Below are 6,000 nucleotides of genomic sequence, written 5' to 3'. Positions count from 1 at the left end.
TTTTTTTACCCTAAATTACGTATTTTGGATAGAGAAGCTGGTGTGGATGCTCTTAGGATAGCAGATAGACTTTTTATGCGATGAGAACAAAATCCTATATTTTCGGGGAAGATTATGTGTTCCCGAAACACACCCCGTCAAAGATAACTTACTTCAAAAAGTACATCGATCCAAATTTGTGATACATCTAGGTGGTACTCGAATGTATAGAGACTTGAAACACTCCTATTAGTGGAATGATATGAAGAAAGATTTTGTAGATTTCTCAGTTCGATATTTAGTATGTCAGCAAATGAAGGTTGAACATCAGAGACCAACAGGATTACTTCAGAAGATTAGGATACCATAATGGAAATGAGAACATATCATGATGGATTTTATTGTGGGATTACCCAGAACATGGAAGAGATATAATGTCATTTGGATTATTGTTTACCGATTGACCAAATCTGTTCACTTTCTACCGATCCATAGGATGAACCCATTGGATTGCATAGCAGAGTTATACTATAGAGAGATTACCAAGCATCATGCTATACCTCTAAAGATCATATCAGATATAGATTCACCATACACCTCACAATTCTGGTGGAGTCTCCAACAAGCTATGAGTACAGAGCTCTATTTTAGTACATCTTTTCATCTGTAGATAGATAGATAATCAAAGCGCGCTACATACTATTCAGACACTAGAGGATCTGTTGAGAGCATATGTTATGGATTTCAGAGGTAGTTGGAAAGATCATCTACACATGGTGGAATTTGTTAGATGGCGACATTTGAGGCTTTATATGGCAAAGCATGTCGATCCCCTCTAGACAGATGCAACCTATGAAGAGGTTCTCATGCAAATTCTGGGTCACAAGGAGTGCCAGTTGGAGAACAAAATAATTTGATTCGTCAAGGTCAGATGGCAGCATCACACTGATGAATAAACAACTTGGGAGCTTGAAGAAAAGATCCTCGTTCGGTACCCTGTCTTGTTTACTTAAGGTGCTTGCAGTTTCTTCAAACATGAACTGATTGAACATGCTATTACTTACTTATCGTACTTAAGTAGGAAATTTGAGTAATAAATTTTTATTAGTGGGGAAGAATGTGAGATACGATAATTAAATTCTTGGGGTTAATCAAGAAATCATCTTATAGAATATTTAAAAATTTTAAGGAATTTTTTTTGAATTTTAAAGGGTCTTTTTATATTTTATGGGATAAATGGGATAGAGAAAGACCTATTTTAGTTACCCTATTTAAATGAGAAAATCTTGATTTTTTGAAATTATTTTTATTTCCTTAACCTAAATTCTTTGTCTCCTTTAATATCTTTTTCTCTCCCTCTCGCGTCGCTCTGATTTCTCGTTGATTGCCTGACACCACCGTCCTCCTAATCGTCGATGTTGATCTACCCTCTCCGGCCATGAGTGAGAAGCCTCCCCTCTCCCTGTATCGATCCATCAGTGCTATGAGACCTCGCCCTTGTGCGCCACCGCCCCTCTCTTGATTCAGTTGTCATCGACCGTCGACCACCAACTTTGATGTTGTCATCGCCGATGTCGTCCCACGACCACCACTACCAGTCACAATAGAGGCCAACTTTGAGGTTACTAGGGCCAGCCCAGCAGTTCCTGTGGTCAGCCATGACACCGTTCTTCCTGCTGTTAGTTAGAGCCCTAGAGCCAATCATTTGATGATTGTTGTATGGATTCATTGTATCATATTCTTGTATATAAATAAAGGCATTTGTTTTGGTTATTATACTTACTTGTATTGGTACCAAATAATTAAGTATAATAGTGTCCTTGAGTAGAGCGTTCTTACCTATATCAATCGGTTAGTTGAACCGATAGTGAGATGATATAGGGAACACTACTCTTAATCATTCCTAGTCGAGTATTAACATTCAGGGACAATGTTAATGCGATGAGACTAGCATGTAGGTCAACTAGATAACTTGATCTCACAAGTTATGGATATGGAGATATCAGGTTGACACATGGGTATGCATTAGAGAATGTATACTGAATGACTCGCCATGAGAAAGTATCATGGATCGTTATCTGAGTGTCATATACTTTCTCATGTGGCTATTAGTATGACTACTAGTCCTTGGACCTAAAGTCACCATGGTTCCCTACATAAGGAGTTACGTACTTTGGCTTCGTCAAACGTTACCCGTAACTTGGTGGACTATAAAGGCGATTACTAGGTATTTAACAAATTATGCTGAGGGATGTGAGTGATGTAGATGTGATCTATCCCTCCTATATGACGGGAGAGACATCGATATTCTTGATAGAGTGAGACCACTAAGTGCATGGCCATGCCCAAATGAGTCAATATAAGATATTGAGCTCATTTGATCGAGTGAGTCTACTTGGAGTTCAAGATTTAGATTGATTAGAGGATGACACGGTCTATGCCTCATATTGATCAATCTAGATGTTTAGGATAGAAGGACACTTGTCATATATTGTGAGGAGTCACAATTAGTAGTCACAAGGTGATGTTGGATCTCAACATTATTGTAACTTGGGTAGTAATGATGTATTGCTAGATACTGCTGATTACTTATGCTTCTAAATGGGTTTAGGAGCATTGCCAACGTTACAAGAACCTATAGGGTCACACACAAAGGGCAATTAGATGGAGATTAGGTTCATTTGATGAACCTAAAGAATTAGGTTCATGTGATGAACTAAATTGGATTAAGAGTAATCCAAATTAGGCTAATTGAGTTGGACTCAATTTGGTTCATGTGTTAAGTGAGTCTAATTTGGACTTAGACTCATTTAATTAATTTAATTCAATGAATATAGATTCATTAAATTAAAATTGACTTGAACCAATGGTTAGATTAGATCAACCAAGGGAGAGAAGTGATCAAGTTTGACTTGACTTGAGAGGAAGATGAAGGGTCAAGTTTGACTTGACCATTTGCCACCTCATTGGTGAGTTGGCATTAAGTGGGTCAATGGTGATGCTCCACATCATCAAGGCTAGCACATGTGTGTGCCACCTCATGAGGGAGATCAAGAGTTTTTGACTCTTGAAATTCCATGGAGTATATAAACCTTTTTCAAAGGTGGTCGGCCACTTAAGTGGAGTTACAACCTTGAATTGATTTTTCATTCAAGTCATCTTCTTCCTCAAGCTCTTCTGTTCTCTCCCTCTCCTCCCTTGGCCGAACCCTAAAAGGTGCTAGCACACCTTTTGTTTGGTCTCTCCATCTCTTGCTTGTGTGGATACACATAGAGGAGTATCTACTTTGATACTCTCGAGATCCGACGACGAACCTTGGATGAGCGGGATTGTGAAGGGCTTTGCATCAAGGGTAAAACTCTTATCTTGTAGATCTAAAGTAGATTTAGGCTTTAGTGAACTCGTACATGAAATTTTGTTTATAAACTTCGCACGGCTCTGATACCACTGTTGGGATTTTCGGGCCGCAAAAACCCAACAGTGTCAGTCTTTCTCTTAAAGAAAGACTTTCTCTTAAAGACCCACTTACACCCTATGAGTTTTACGCCCTCAGGTGGATCAACCAAAGTCCATACTTGGTTAGTGTACATGGATTCCATCTCGGATCTCATGGCCTCTAGCCATTTCTCGGAATCTGGTCTCATCACAGCTTCTTGATAGGTGGTGGGTTCATCCTCTATGAGCACAATGTCATCATGGTCAGACAAGAGAAATGAGTATCTCTCAGGCTGACGACGTACCCTATCAGACCTGCGAAGAGGTATGTCTACTTGAACTGGTTGTTGTTCCTCAACTCCTTGTGGAACAACATCATCTACAACACTTTGTGGTTCCAGTTCAACTTCCATCGAGGTTTTAGTACTATTGTTCGCATCTTGAACTTCTTCAAGATCGAACGTACTCCCACAAATCTTTCTAGAAACAAAATTCCTTTCTAGAAAAACCCCAGTCTTAGCTACAACCACCTTTTGTTGACTGGGAACGTAGAAGTAATATCCCTTCGTTTCCTTGGGATATCCAATGAAATAGCACTTGTCAGATTTGGGTCCCAATTTGTCTGAGACTTGATGTCTAACGTAAGCCTCACAACCCCAAATCCTCATAAAAGACACCTGAGCATCTCTCCCAGTCCATATCCTATATGGTGTCTTTATCACAGCCTTGGATGGAACTCGGTTGAGAATGAAGGCTGTTGTGTCTAGAGCATAGCTCCAAAGGAATGTAGGAAGATCTGTGTGACTCATCATAGACCGTACCATATCTAATAAGGTACGATTCCTCCTTTCGGATACACCATTCCACTGTGATATTCCAGGAGGAGTGAGTTGGGATAGAATCCCACACTCAGCTAGATAGTCACGAAACTCATGGCTAAGGTATTCCCCACCTCGATCTGATCGAAGTATCTTAATACTCTTGCCAAGCTGGTTTTGTACTTCATTCTTGAATTCTTTGAACTTTTCAAAGGATTCAGACTTATGTGTCATCAAGTACACATAACCATATCTACTGAAGTCATCAGTAAATGTAATAAAGTACCTATAACCACCTCTAGCAGTGATATTGAAAGGGCCGCATACATCACTATGTATAAGACCTAACAAGTCAGTCGCTCTCTCACTGTGTCCACTAAAGGGAGTCTTGGTCATCTTGCCTAGTAGGCATGACTCGCATGTCTCATATGATTCAAAATCAAATGAGTCCAGGAAACCATCTTTATGAAGCTGGGATAAGCGCTTGTCATTTATATGACCTAAGTGACAGTGCCAGAGATAGGTTTGGTTCATGTCATTTGACTTGAACCTCTTGGTACTTATGTTATAGATAGGGCTCTCAAGGTCTAGAATATAGAGTCCGTTCATCAGAGGTGCACTACAATAGAATATTTCATTTAAATAAACTGAACAACATTTGTTCTTTATAATAAATGAAAAATCTTTCTTGTCCAAACATGAAACTGAAATTATGTTATTAGTTAAAGCAGACACATAACAACAATCATTCAACTCTAGTACAAGCCCAGAGGTCAGAGATAGAAAATAAGTCCCTACAGCAACAGTAGCAACCCGTGCTCCATTGCCTACTCGTCGGTCCACCTCGCCCTTCGTCAATGCCCTACTATTTCTCAACGCCTGCACATTAGTACAAATGTGAGAAGCACATCCGGTATCTAATACCCATAATGAAGAAATAGATAGATTGACTTCTATAACATATATATCTGAAGTGGAAGTTTCACTTCTCTTCTTCTTAAGATCTTCCAGGTAGACTTTGCAGTTCCTCTTCCAGTGCCCGGTCTGACCGCAATGGAAGCAGGTAGCATCCTTGGTGACCCCTCCTTTCGGCTTCAGTGCCTTGCCTTTGCCCTTGGCTTGGGACTTTCCCTTGCCCTTGTGTTTCTGAACCATCAGAATAGAGTTGGGCTTAACCTTCTTAAGGTTGAGCTCAGCAGTTCGTAACATAGTAAGCAGTTCGGGCAGTGACTTGTCAATTTCGTTCATGTTGTAGTTCATGAAAAATTGACTGTAGCTTTCTGGCAAAGACTGCAAGATCAGGTCAGTGGCCAGCTCTTGTCTAAGTGGGAATCCTAACCTCTGTAGATTCTCTATGTACCCAATCATCTTGAGTACATATGGACCTACGGGAGCCCTATCTGACATCTTGCATTGAAATAGTTCCCTTGAGATCTCAAATCTCTCGTGCCGTGCTTGTCCCTGATATAGTTGATGAAGATGTTCAACCATATCATATGCACCCATTAACTCATGTTGCTTCTGAAGCTCAGAGTTCATGGTCACGAGCATTAGACATGATACATCTAATGCGTCATCATGATGCTTCTTGTAAGCATCTTTGTTTACTCGCGTGGCATTGGCAGGAGGAGCCTCCGGAATGGGCTGCTCTAGAACGTACAGTTTACGTTCTTGGGTGAGAACTATTCTCAGATTCCTGTATCAGTCCAGGAAATTTGCTCCGTTGAGCTTGTCCTTGTCAAGGACAGAACGCAGAGAGAAGGTGTTC

The sequence above is a fragment of the Zingiber officinale genome, chromosome 2B, assembly GCF_018446385.1.
Source record: "Zingiber officinale cultivar Zhangliang chromosome 2B, Zo_v1.1, whole genome shotgun sequence".
NCBI lineage: Eukaryota > Viridiplantae > Streptophyta > Magnoliopsida > Zingiberales > Zingiberaceae > Zingiber > Zingiber officinale.
This window is presented reverse-complemented; position numbering follows the sequence as displayed.